General features: G+C 35.9%; 1 protein-coding gene across 3 annotated transcripts in view; it reads right to left on the bottom strand.

The window, feature by feature from the left end:
- PCED1B (PC-esterase domain containing 1B) overlaps nt 1-14,523 on the bottom strand; it is a 141,125-nt gene that overhangs the window by 110,361 nt on the left and 16,241 nt on the right. The gene's annotated exons all lie outside the window — the stretch shown is intronic.

Below are 14,523 nucleotides of genomic sequence, written 5' to 3'. Positions count from 1 at the left end.
ACACAGCCTTCTAATCTAGACCTTCGCTACTAAAATGGTCATAAATAACTGCTAATTACTACTGTTGTGCAACTCGTGACTTCATCATGGCTTCTGGCAGAGCAGATGGGAACCACATTCCAGGCATTACTGCAGTGCCCATTTTTTCCTTAGCATTTAATGAGCACAGCATGGTAGAAGCCCCACAGATGATACAATGACATCATCTGGTCCCACGCTTGTCCAGGGTAACACATTTTTCAAAAGGCCATCAGGCCTTGGAACCCTCCACAGACAGATACTCTGTGATATACAAATATATACCCCCTTCCCCAAATATGGCAAAATAAGTCACTATTAATAACTCAAAGAGTCATGGAGATTCAGGCAGTCCAATTCCTCTGCCAAAAATTCAGAATGTTTGCTCAGTGCTTTGATTTTTTTAAAAAATTCTGTTCTTGGTTTGCTTCAGTACATTTCCGACTTAGCTATTCCACTGAGTTATGTGTCAAGTTTTGTCTGTGACCTTACTAGGACATACCAGAGTATGAAGGACAGGAAAGGGAGGCCTTTAAAACTATTTGGCTTTAAAAATGATGCATGCCCAATAAACACTTTTCATTCCTCACTAGCTTAGTAACCATCACTTTTACCCTATATGCAGAAATTGCTAAAGGGAAAGTAAGGAAATATCCTAAGTTACTTATATTGAAAATATTATATTAACTGTTGCTTGAACATTTACTATAATTATTGATATATTGACATATTCTCTATGTCACAGGCAAGCTGTATAGCAACCCTATGGAAGAACAGGTGTTATTCCCATTTCACAAACCAAGACTCAGAAGTTAAGGAACTGGCCATGCTGACTTTCGGGACTGGAATTTGAGCCCAAGGCTCGTTAGCTTGAGCCATATGAAACTGTCAGTAGTCCCGCATTTCTGAATAAAATTGGCAATTTCATGATTCAAGCTATACTACAGTGTGTTGCCCTTTAAAGGAATCCCAGAATCGATTCCTGACATAATCCTTGAAGACTGGCAGCATTTTGATCAGGAAATTGTATAATACACTACTGGGAGTAAGGGGTGAGGGGAATTGTAATATAATCTATTATATTTGTACCAATTATTAACATTACAAAAAAGCCAAGATATGAAACTACACTAACAATGGCAACATTCTCTGATGCATTCCATCTGAAAAGCTCCACATTTAATCATGCTCACCAGACTTTTCCAAGCATTGAAATTTCTATTATTTAAAAGTTAATGATACGAAATGTGATTTTGATAGATTGTGTGTTTTAATGAGCAAGTAACCTATAGGTCTATAGAATGGATATATTAAAAGGATATTTTGGAAAAAGCAGTTCCATTTCTTGGGAATTATCTGGGGCCAATATCTTAGTGCTTTAGATAGAAGTTTCTGTCTATGACAAGTTATTTATCCAAGATTTATTCTCTTAGAAATAATGTGTAAGAAACCCAAAATCTTCCTTTTAACTCTCCCAAATCTTCCTTTTAATTGATAGTTTAATTCATTGATATAATTAGAATGGGAACGATTAAGTCCACTAATGGTGATTGTTGTATTTAATAGATATCTACTAACAGTGGCTTGTTAAGCACATAATTGGGAAGATTTGGTGTCATACGTTTGGATCAAGAAATAGTCAGCAAAGTGTCAATGAGATTTCAGGCATGAGAGGAATCTAGTTTTACTGAAGGGGAAACTAGGCACAAGGATGCCAAATAACTGACAGAGTCATTCAACTCATGGGTGAAATGAGTTAGTAGCACCGATTCTCCTGATTCCTAGGCCAGTATTTCCCACTTGTGCTAGTCTGAAATTCTTATTACCCCCAGAGAAGTCATGTTCTTTTCCTAATCCAATCTTGTGGGGGAAGACCTATTGTTTGGGTGGGATCTTTTTGATTAAATTGTTTCCATGGAGATGTGACCCACCCAACTGTGGGTGGGATCTTTTGAGTAGGTGGTTTCCACAGAGATGTATCTTCATTTAAGGTGGGCCTTAATCCTCTTACTGGAGTCCTTTAAGAGGGAACCATTTTGGAAAAAGCTTCAGAGCCAACACAGACAGAGACATTTGGAGACGCAGAAAGAAAATACTCCCAGGGAAGCTGTTTGAAACCAGAAGCCAGAGGACCAGCAGATGCCAGCCACATGCCTTCCCAGCTGACAGACGTGTTCTGGACCCGTTGGCCTTTCTTGAGTCAAGGTATCTTTCCTTGAATGCCTTAGTTTGGACATTTTTAATGGCTGTAGAACTGTAAACTTGTAACTTAATAAATTCCCTTTATAAAAGCCAACCCCATTTCTGGTATATTGCATTTCTAGAAGCATTAACAAACTAAAACATCACCCTAAGATCATAGTTTGGTCCCAAATAATGTTTTGTTCCTTACTATCTACATTTTCTTTTCCTTGAAATCATTTTGTACAAATCATAAAAGATGTATCCAGCAAACTGAAACATTAAGGTGAACCAAATATCCTATATGGTTACTTTTTCTTTAAATTATTTTTTATTTTTATTGACAAACCAAAACAACAACATACAAACATGAATATTCTTAACATGCAGATATTCCATACTTGGTGTACAATCAATGGCTCACAAGATCATCACATAGTAGTATGTTCATCACCATGATTATTTTTTAGAACATTTGCATCACTCCAGAAAAAGAAATAAAAAGAAAAAAGCTCATATATACCATACCTCTTACCCCTCTCTCTCATTGACCACTAGTATTTCTATCTACCCAATATATTTTATCCTTTGTTCCCCCTATTTTTTTCTATACCTATATGGTTACTTTTAAGATGGAGTAGAGTAAATGAGAGTTTTCAGATTTGTTGAAACCAAATAATTTCAATTTTTCAAGCCAATTCTAACTTATAAAGACTCAGGAAAGAAGATGGGGATTTGTTGCTAAAATTCAAAGTCGGATTGACTTTGCTCAGGACCAGAAAAGATTTCCTTTCTTTCTTTCTAGATTTTATGTTTACCTCCTGTGTGGAAGGCACCAGATTTGAGGATTGCAGGTGACTCAAGTTTCCCACTCAGTTTTATGAATAGAAATCTGAACCAACATAAAGTTAATGATAGTTTTGTATTATCACATGTCAGTCAACAAAACAATTAAAGAACAGCAGTGCTTTAAATGGAAGAATTACTAATATCTTTTTTTTTAACATGGGCAGGCACCAGGAATCGAACATGAATCTCCCGCACAACAGGCAAGAACTCTGCCACTGAGCCACCATTGCCCACCCACTAATATCTTTTTTAATATAACAATTAATATATAGAATAAAGAAAACAAGTATATTGATTGAAGTTTGGATTATTCAGCTGGTTTCTACATTAACAATGACTGATTCTGTAAAAACTGGAATGTTTAGGAAATAAATCATATTATTATACCAGAAAAGACCAGCACATAATATGATGGAGAGTAAAGTAAAAGATGCCCAAACTTCATTTTCTTTTATTTCTGTATGTGCCTGTTGAGCATTCTGAATATTACTCTTTAATGATATAGAGAAGGGAAATAAAATGTAAATGCAGCTTATCAGAATAAGCAGTATTTTATGCATAAGAGTAATTTTTCAAAAAGAACATTTATGAACAGTCCTGGATTCAAAAGTTTCTTATTCATTCAAAATCTCTCTTTGGGTTTAGACCCAGGTCAATGAGAATACCTCCTTTCATTTTAAGTAGTTACCCACGGACAGAGTAGCCCTCTGGAGACATTGGGCTTATAAATCCATACCTGTATTAATACAGATGTGCTGTGTGGGTGCTGTGTCTTCATTGGTGGAAAGTAAGCTTTTGTGACTGGTGTGTGATGGATGTGAACCTGAGGGATTGCGGATTGATGCTGCCAGTGCCTGGATAGAACGGGAGATGGTGCTGGCTCAGAAAGTTCCTTTGGATTGACTCTATGCTCCTTTAATCACCACTGTACAAATGTGACTTGCCCACCTCTGAGTCTTTTTTCCTGGGATGAGCAAAGGCTATCATTGCTTTCCTGTCTTCTGCATGCTCTCAAAACAATTAGCTCAGAGCCCAGAGAAGATTGAGAGAGCATGGAAGGAGTGGAAAAAGGGAAAAGGAGGGTTTCAAAAAGACGTTACCTGACTATCAGTCCCAGAAACTCTCAAAATATTCATAAGAGGGACTAGAGATCATCCATTCAAATGATATTTATGGAATGCTATAAATATTTGACACTATACTCAGGTGCTTAAGTATGCAAAGATGGCAGAGACATAATCCCTGTTTTCCAGGTACTTAAAATTTGATAGGAGAGTTTATATATTATGTGTAAGTATGTGTGTAGTTTTGGGGGATAAGGAAAGGTTTATGTGTAATGACAGGTAGTCCTTTCAGGCAGGCTAAGTGGTTAGCTACTGAGGTGATATATGGTGCTCTGGGAAGACCCCTCTTACAATGTATGCCAATAGATGCCAGAAATGATAGTTAATTATCATCTCTTCATATCCAATGCTGCCTTCTTATTGGTGTAACTTTTCTAAACTGTTACAGGAAAAGTTCACAAACTAAGAACAGTTGACCCTCATTACTTTGCAAATTCACCTACTCATTTTTATTTGTAACCCTAAGATAAAAACTTGCAGTGCCTTCACCATCATTCATGAACATGCACAGAACAGCAAACCTTTTGAGTCACCCGACACTCATGTCCCCAGTGGTGGTAGAACAAGGTGATGCTTTGCTTTCTTGTATAATGGTCCCCATGCATACTGCTGAAGTGAGGTCTGGTGCTCCTAAGGGCAGGAAGGCTGTGATGTGTCTTTCGGAGAAAATGTGTGTGTTAAATAAGCTTTGCTCAGGCAGGGGTTATAGGGCTGTGCGCTGTGAGTTCATTGTCAATGAATCAACAATGTATGTTAAACAAGGTGACTTTAAATAGAAACACACATAAAACAAAGTCATTATTAATCAGCTGATGAAAATGTGACCAGAGGCTCACAAGAACCTAGCCCTGTATACTCCCTAGAAGCCACTGTTGAGTATTTACAGACCATAACTACAATAAATAACAAGAATCAATTGCACTTGATAGTATGAGAGTTTTTCAGATCACTTTATTCCCTGACAAGAGAGAGAAGGGCCCCAAACTCAAGCACCGGGTGTGCAGGGGAGGAGCAAAATACATTAGTAAGAGTTTGTTGGTTGCTAGGAATCAAGTTAAACCTCACTCTAATCAAAGTAAAATAAAGCCGGCAATCTTATGGTCGCTCATCCACAAGCAGGAAGCAAAGTCCTACAAGACTTCATAGAGGGCAAAGCCGGGAATCAGGAAGTCAGAAACTCTAGTCTGTCAGTCTCAGTTCCTTGACTCTTATGTTTTTGTCTTTTTTCTACCTCTTTCTCTCGGTTTTTTTTTTTTTTTTTGGTATGTTGTATGGTGGGGCTCACATTTCATTTTTTTCCATGTGACTATCCTGTTATTGCAGCACCATTTGAGGAATTTTTTTTTGGAGGCGGGAAGCACACACGTCGGGAATCTCAGGCTTCCTACATGGCGGGCCAGAATTCCACCACCAAACTATGCTTGCCACCCTCCTCCTCTTTCTCTTTTGACTCCTCTCCTTGCTCCTTTAAGCCTGGCTAATTTCTTCTCTCCATAGACTTTGGCTTCCTCAGGTTTTGCTCTCAAATAACTGGGATTGCATTTGGCTTTGGCTGTTTTTGTCCCTGTGCCGACCTCAGCTCTGCCTGGATGTATCCATCTCAGGTCCAATCCTCAGCCAGTGACAGTAGTTCTGTAATGACTCAGTTCACGGGAAAGTCCGAGTGTTATTCATGAGTGCACCTCTGGGCTACTCAGGGCAGGGCAAGGCAGACATGGGGCGGGGCCAGGGCCACTGAGGCCCATCCTTCCCAGTACAGACGGGAGTTGTGTGTGTGTGTGTGTGTGCGCCGCGCGCATACAGATAACCCAGAGCATGCTGACCACTACCCCGAACCAAATATATCCTCTTCACATTCCTCCCTCATGGGAGGCAAGAACTCTGCCACTGAGCCACCGTGGCCCGTGCTCACAGTGGGATCTGAGTCAAGCCTTACTTGCGGAGGGTAAGGCCTCTGTTTGCTATGGCACAAAACCAAGTAGGATAGTTTTTGGAGCATGGGTAAAAATTTGGCTTCTGGTTCTCTCTGCTTTTTTTTCTCCCCCAACTACAAATTTAACAACAAAAACAAGCTGCCTACCTAATAGGGGCACAGCTGTCACTGTGAATGGGGTTAAGAGAATTTTTGGGTGAGTTGACAAAATAGAACTAGGAACTGAGGTACTTTAAATTCATTCATTCATCCACTCATTCATTCATTCATTTAGCTTCAATTAGCCTCTATTCTGTGCCTTACGCTATATGAGTAGAAGAGGCTTTATATGCCAAAAATTTATTCTATCAATCACTCTTTTGGGTATGCATTGGCTTTCCAGTGAACCATAATCTAGATTTCACCACTGAGAAGTTCCCAAACTATTCTTGGAATGTATCATACCCCCAAATTTCTAAAAGTAGAGTATTCATAAATTTAGATATATAAACAATGATAGTTTCTGGCTCTAAAATTAAATTCAATCCAGTGCCTGGAAACAAAAACTAACCAGAAGGCCTAAAATAAACAGAATATTATCAGCACCCCCCGCCCCCATCCCCCCTGAAGAGCAGCTTTAGTGTGAACTTCCAGTTGTGTGGAAACTCACTGGGTTTGCAACAGACAGATGTTTATATGTGTTTTTATTTTAATTAATCTAATGTTAAGGACTAGAAAAAGAAGGAAGGTGATCATTTGAGAAGGATATTTAAATAGTGTATTTTGAGGGGTGCATCTGCTAAGATATATTTATCTTTATAGATGAGTTGTTTTAACTATTTTTAGCTGATACAGATAGTCAGAAGATTAAACTAGGAGTCAAGGGCCTTAAATTTAAGTCTTGACTTAGCCAATATAAGGTGTATAAAAGTAGGTAAGACCCTCGCCTTCTATGATCTTGTCTTTTTTTGGCAATTCATCCAGGTATTAAGAGGATCAGCCAAGAAGCTGATTGTTAATACTCATTGAAAACTGAAAAATACCATTCAGCAAGTGTTTCAATTTGACTGAAAAAAATTAGTAGTTTACTGAAAAATCACTATTTTTACCTAACTTTGCTATCGAAGTTGTCTCACACAAACTCACCTATCTCTTGTTGGTAATTATTTAATTAAATATTCCATCTCAATATGTTTTTAAATAACATACTTATCTTATATTGAGGCTGTGTTTATCATCTTAAAATCCTATTTTAAATATGAGCTAATATTAATCAAATTTTAAAAGTTTGATTAATGGCGGGCAATGATGCTGTAAAAAAATGGGTTTACCAGGAGGTTGGAAAGCTGAAGCATAGATAGATTGCTCAGGAATGCTGAGGCACTGACTCTCCTACCTGACACCCCTGCTAGATAAGAACGGGTCTTGCTGAGATAAAATTTGGTTCAAACACAATAGAGTACAATTATGGTAAACATTCTCTTAAACTGAGACATAGTGAGTATAATAGAGAGTGTTTGTATAAATTCTTCCTGAATAGTGATGTAAGCCATAGCTTAAAGGGCCTGGGGTAGAATAAGAAACTGAGCTCCTTGTTTGTTTGTAAAAGCAAACAAATCTGCAAAGTGGAAATTCATTAAACAAAGCAAATAATATATGCAATACCCTTTTAAAGAAAAGTCTAAATTTTAAAATATCAAGTTCTTTTAAAACAAAGGATAGATTTTGTGATTGAATCTAATCCACAGACTTACTAAGACCAGGCTATGTTTATCCAAAATATTGTAGTAGATACTATATGGGGTGACAAGATATAAAAAATCTGCTTCTGTCCTTGAAAAATGTATAATCCATCGAAAAGGATAAGATACAGGGAAAGTTAAATAAATATAAATGCATTGTTTGGCACCGCTGTGCACATTTCATTAGTTTCTATTAATATATACTGACAGAGGAGACAAACAATTAATCCTTTAACACTAAAAATAAAGCAACATCAATTTTAAAGAACAGAGCTTCAAAACTAAACTTACCTTTATTACCTCAAATAATGCTTAAATTACTGAATTATGTTTATTGAGTGTCCAATATAGTCTCTACATAGCAGTGACAACAAGATGTTCCTAAAATTTTAAAAGTTTGATTAATGGCAGGCAATGATGCTGTAAAAAAAATTGGTTTACCAGGAGGTTGGAAAGCTGAAGCATAGATAGATTGCTCAGGAATGCCGAGGCACTGACTCTCCCACCTGACACCCCTGCTAGATAAGAACGGGTCTTGCTGAGATAAAATTTGGTTCAAACACAATAGAGTACAATTATGGTAAACATTCTCTTAAACTGAGACACAGAGAGTATAATAGAGAGTGTTTGTATAAATTCTTCCTGAATAGTGATGTAAGCCATAGTTTAAGGGCCTGGGGTAGAACAAGAAACTGAGCTTCTTGTTTGTTTGTAAAAGCAAACAAATCTGCAAAGTGGAAATTCATTAAACAAAGCAAATAATATATGCAATACCCTTTTAAAGAAAAGTCTAAATTTTAAAATATCAAGTTCTTTTAAAACAAAGGATAGATTTTGTGATTGAATCTAATCCACAGACTTACTAAGACCAGGCTATGTTTATCCAAAATATTGTAGTAGATACTATATGGGGTGATAAGATATAAAAAATCTGCTTCTGTCCTTGAAAAGTTTATAATCCATCGGAAAGGATAAGATACAGGGAAAGTTAAATAAATATAAATGCATTGTTTGGCACCGCTGTGCACATTTCATTAGTTTCTATTAATATATACTGACAGAGGAGACAAACAATTAATCCTTTAACACTAAAAATAAAGCAACATCAATTTTAAAGAACAGAGCTTCAAAACTAAACTTACCTTTATTACCTCAAATAATGCTTAAATTACTGAATTATGTTTATTGAGTGTCCAATATAGTCTCTACATAGCAGTGACAACAAGATGTTCTTAAAATTTTACAAGTTTGATTAATGGCGGGCAATAGTGCTGTAAAAAAATGGGTTTACCAGGAGGTTGGAAAGCTGAAGCATAGATAGCTTGCTCAGGAATGCCGAGGCACTGACTCTCCCACCTGACACCCCTGCCAGATAAGAATGGGTCTTGCTGAGATAAAATTTGGTTCAAACACAACAGAGTACAATTATGGTAAACATTCTCTTAAACTGAGACATAGAGAGTATAATAGAGAGTGTTTGTATAAATTCTTCCTGAATAGTGATGTAAGCCATAGTTTAAAGGGCCTGGGGTAGAACAAGAAACTAAGTTTCTCAGACTGTCTGACCTGCAGATGAGTCAAAAATTGGAGTTTAGGAACAAGGATTTCAAAAATACCTATGATTAATACAGTAAAGAATATGATGAAATGATAGACAAAATATGTAAAGGATGGTAAATTTCCCTGGAGAACTGGAATCTTTAAAAAATCAAATGAATATTCTAGAACTGAAAACTAAATATTTGAAATTAGGAACCCAAATGGATAAGTTTTAGAGCAAATTAGACTAGTGAATAATGAGCTGAAGCAGTGAGCTAGAAACCAGGTAAATAGAAATATCTACCCTGAAGCACAAAGAAAAAAAATGAGTGAAAACAACTGCAAAAACATGATACTTGAGGGATATTTAACATGCATATAATCCGTGTTCCAAAAGGAGAGGTGAGAGGGAATAGAGGAGAGGAGCAATATTCAAAGAGATAATGCCTAAGAATTTTCCAAAGACATCAATCCATAAAGAAGGTCCATGATCCCAAAGAAGGAAGAACACAAAGAAAACTGTAGTTAAGCACATCATAGTAAAATCACAGAAAAACAAAGATGAAGAGAAGAATCATAAAGAAGTAAGTGGAATAAAAGACATTATCTTTAAAGAAGCAAAAGTAAGATTAAGAGTTGACAACAACAGAAATGGAATAACGACTTTAAATGCTTACAGAAAATCATTACTGATCTAGAATTATATTCTGCAAAAGCATCCTTCAATATACTTTCTGACAAATAAAAATTGACGAAATTTGTTGCCAGCATACCTGCACTAAAAGTAAACCAAAGGTTCCTCTCTGGATTCCTGGTCTTGGGCTTCCAGTTAGCATTGCTTTTAAAATCGTTTTGACATATTTAATGAAAATGTTAAATACATAGCTAAAAACACTAAAGGGAATTCTTTAGGAGAAGGAAAACAATTCAAATCAGAAATGTGGAAATGCATGAGGGGATTAATAACATTGAAAAGGGTAAAATATATGGGCATTTACTAATTATTATCATTTATACAAAACAAATTTGCGGGGTCTTATGTAGTATAAAATGCATGCAAAACCAAAAGCCAAGGGAAGAACATAAAAAATCGAGGAGGAGGTACATAGTCTAAGAGGTGTAGGGGTCTAATAGTATCAAAGAAGTGGTAAAAGTAATAATTTGCATAATTTTGTAATATATTAAGGATATATGTTATAATCTCCAGAATAAACACTAACAGACCAATAAAAGAATGTATAACTTGAAAGTTATAAAAGTGAATAATTTTGAAAGTTTTGAATAATCTAGAAGAGGGAAAGAAGAGCAAAAAAGTAGTTTAAAGGAAATGAACATAAATGACCATAATTGAAGAATGTAACAGAAAATGAAAAATAAGATGGTAGATATAAACCCAATTATAACAGTGATTACAATAATTGTGAATGAACTAAACTTGCAGTAAATGACTAAGATTCGTCAGACTGGATTAAAAAAAAAAACATGAACTATATGCTTTAAATACAATGATTAAGCAATTTTGAAATAAAAGTATAGACAAATTTACCATGCAAACACTATCCCACTCCACCAAAAGAAACAGCTTGTGTAGCTATACAATATCAGGCAATATGAACAACTTTATAAGAGGAAATATTATTAGAGATAGATACAGTTCAAAATTATAAAAGGGTAAATCCAGTAAGATAGTATTACAATTCTAAATCTCTGTGGATCCAAAAACCCAGTTTCAAAGTAAATTAAGCAAAAATGGACAGAAGTATAAGGAAAGTGACAAATAATCACAGTGGGAGATATTAACACATCTCTTTCAATAGCTAGAAGAATGAGGAAAAAACCCCCACAACAGCTCAGTACAGATATAGATGACATAAACAGCACAATTAACAGATCTGATCTAACTGACCTGTTAATAAAATTGCACCTAGTAAGGATCAATTCATATTCAGTTTGAGTATTGTGCTGGTTTGAAACTGTTGTGTACCCTAGAAAAGCCATGCTCTTTAATCCTCATTCAATATTGCTGGGTGGGATTTCTTTGATTGTTTCCATGGAGATGTGACCCACCCAATTGTGGATGGTAACTTTTGATAAGGTAGTTTTCATGGCGATGTCTCCACCCATTTACGGTGGGATTGCTTACTAGAGTCCTTAAAGAGGGAACAATTTTGGAAAAAACTTTAGAGCAGAAATAGCCAGAGACTTTTGGAGATAAAAGAAAATGCCCCCAGGGAAGCTGCTGAAGAAGCTGGGAGAGAAAGCTAGTAGATATCACTATACATCTTCCCAGCTGATAGAGGTGTTTGGAAAGGCATCAGCCTTTCTTGAGTGAAGGTAATCTCTTGTTGGTGCCTTAATTTGGACATTTTCATGGCCTTAGAACTGTAAACTTGCAACTTAATGAATTCCTTTTTAAAAAGTCATTCTACTTCTGGTATATTGCTTCCTTTAGCTTTAGTAAACTAAAACAACTATACATGGAAGATTTACTGGCATCAACCATATACTCTAACATAAAGAAAACTTTACCAATTTCCAAACATGAAATCTTTCAGAATGTTTTTTCTGACTACCATCAAATTAAAATAGACATTAACAACAAAAATAGAAAAAGAACCAAACTGCCTAAAAATTAAACAAACTCTAAATAATCCATGGGATAGAGAAAAAACAAAATAGAAATTAGAAAATATTTTCAACTGAATAATAATAAAAATACAGGTCAAAGCTTGTGAGAAAAATCTAAAATGGTGTTGAGAAGGAAATATTTATTCTTAAATGCATATATTAGAAAGAATAAAGGCAAAAATCAACAATTTAAGCTTTCATCTCAAGAAGGTAGAAAAAGAATAGCAAATAAAACCTAAGGAAAGAAATAATAAAGAAAAAGCAGGAATTAAGGAAATGGAAAACAAACACATAGCAGCAAAAATCAACAAAGTCCAAATTTCGTTCTTAAAAAAAGATAAATAAAATTGATTAAAAAATTTAAGACATCAATAAAATGTAGAGAAAACATAAATTAGCAACAACAGCAGTGAAAAAAGGAGATACCACTATAGATCACACAAACATAAAAAAGATAATAAAAGAATTCTAAAAACACCTTTATGCTGATAAATTCTTTGAAATGGACAAATTCTTTGAAAAATGCAACTTGTGAAAGCCTACAGAAGAAATAGAAAATATGAATTGTTCAGTATCTATTAAAAACTGCAATTCTTTATTAAAATATCTTTCCCCAGGCTCAGAAATGCTCACCAATGAATTCATCCACTATTTAAGGAAAAGTTAACACCTGTTTTATATATTTCTTTAAGAAGATAGAAACACGAGCACTTCCCAGATTTATATCAAAAACTGCATAACCTTGATTTAAAAACTTGGCAAGGAATTGAAAAAAAAAATTGCAAGCCAACTTTTCTCATGAACACAATTGAAAAAATCTTAACAAAATATTATCAAATCATATCTAATGGTATAAAAGGATAATACATCACGACTGAGAGGCATTTAGTCTGATCGTGCAAAGGCAGTTTAAAATTCGAAAATCATAGCTGTAGTTTAACATATTAATAGAAAGAGGAGCAAAAACACTTTATCTAAAATGCAGAAAAAACATGTGATAAAGTCAATGATAATGATAAAAGCTTTTAGTCAACTAAGAATAGATGAGAACTTCCTTAATATGGTAAAGAATACCTGGAAAATACCACAGCAAATATCATTCTCAATGGTATAGCATGCTGAAAATTTCTCCCTTAAGATTGGTCCTGAGTCAAGAAGGGCCACTGTTACCACTTCAACTCAACATTGGAACTGCAGGTTTAGCCAGCGCAAAAAATGGCAAGAAAAAGAAATAAAACTATCATTACTGGACAAAAAGATTGTACATAGAACAATTTTACATAGAACAGTTTTAAAGAATCTATAAACAAATACTTAGAGTTACTAAGTGAATATAGGATGGACACTGAATACAAAGATGCTTTAGTTTCCTAGGCTGCTTAAAGCAAACACCATGAAATGATTCGGCTTGTACAATGGGACTTTATTAGCTTACAGTTTGGGGCCATCCTCAAGGTGATGCGTTCTTCCCACAGACCAGCTGCAGGTGATCCTTGCCTCCACTGTCACACGACAAGACATGTGGCAGCACCTGGTGGTCTCTCCCTTCTCTTCTGGGTTTCACTGACTTCAGCTTCTTGTTTCCATGGCTTTCTTTTCCTTTGTCTGAATTTCATTCTCTTATAAAGAGATTCTCTTGCAAGAGGATTAAGACCCATCCTGACTGAGAGGGGACACACCTTAAGTGAAGTAGCCTCAGCAAAAGGTCCTTCTTACAATGGGTCTAAACTTACAGAAATGGATTAAATTTAAGAATATGTTTTTTTCTGGTGTACATACAGCTTCAAATCACCACACTCCACCCTCTAGAAACCAGAAGACATGTTTTTTATACATGGAAAATACATTCATTCCATCACAATATCCCAAAAGCCTTAACTCATTTCAGAAACAATGCTAAGTAAAAAGTTTCATCAAAATCAGTTACAGATGTGGTCTGTCCTGGGGTATTGTGGTAGTTAGGTTCAGGTGTCAACTTGGCCAGGTGAAGGTGCCTAGTTTTGTTGCTATGGACATGAGCCAATGTCATGTGAAGCTCATTTGTTGCTAATTACATCTCCAGTCTGCTAGGAGGCGTGCCTGCTGCAATGAATGATGTTTGATTTAATTGGCTGGTGCTTGTATGAGATAGCTCAACATAGCACAGCCCAAACAGCTCAGCATACCTCATCTCAGCACTCCCAGTTCAGCTCAGTCCTTTGGAGATGTAGAAAGGAATCACCCTGGGGAAAGTTGTTGGAACCCAGAGGCCTGGAGAAAAGGCCAGTAGAGATCTCCCTGTGCCTTTCCATGTAAGAAAGAACCTCAGTTGAAAGTTAGCTGCCTTTCCTCTGAAGAACTATTTGTTTTTAACTAAATAAATCCCCTTTTATTAAAAGCCAGTCCAACTCTGGTGTGTTGCATTCTGGCAGCTTTGAATAGTTATAACAGGCACTATTCTCCCCTGTCTGTGGACTTGTGAAACCTAGAGAACAAGTTATCTTCCAATATACAAAGGAGGGACAGGCATAGGCTAAGCATTCCCATTTCC

This window comes from Tamandua tetradactyla, chromosome 7, assembly GCF_023851605.1.
Source record: "Tamandua tetradactyla isolate mTamTet1 chromosome 7, mTamTet1.pri, whole genome shotgun sequence".
Lineage (NCBI taxonomy): Eukaryota > Metazoa > Chordata > Mammalia > Pilosa > Myrmecophagidae > Tamandua > Tamandua tetradactyla.
The sequence above is the reverse complement of the archived record's forward strand: the minus strand, read 5'-3'. Positions and strand labels throughout refer to the sequence as shown.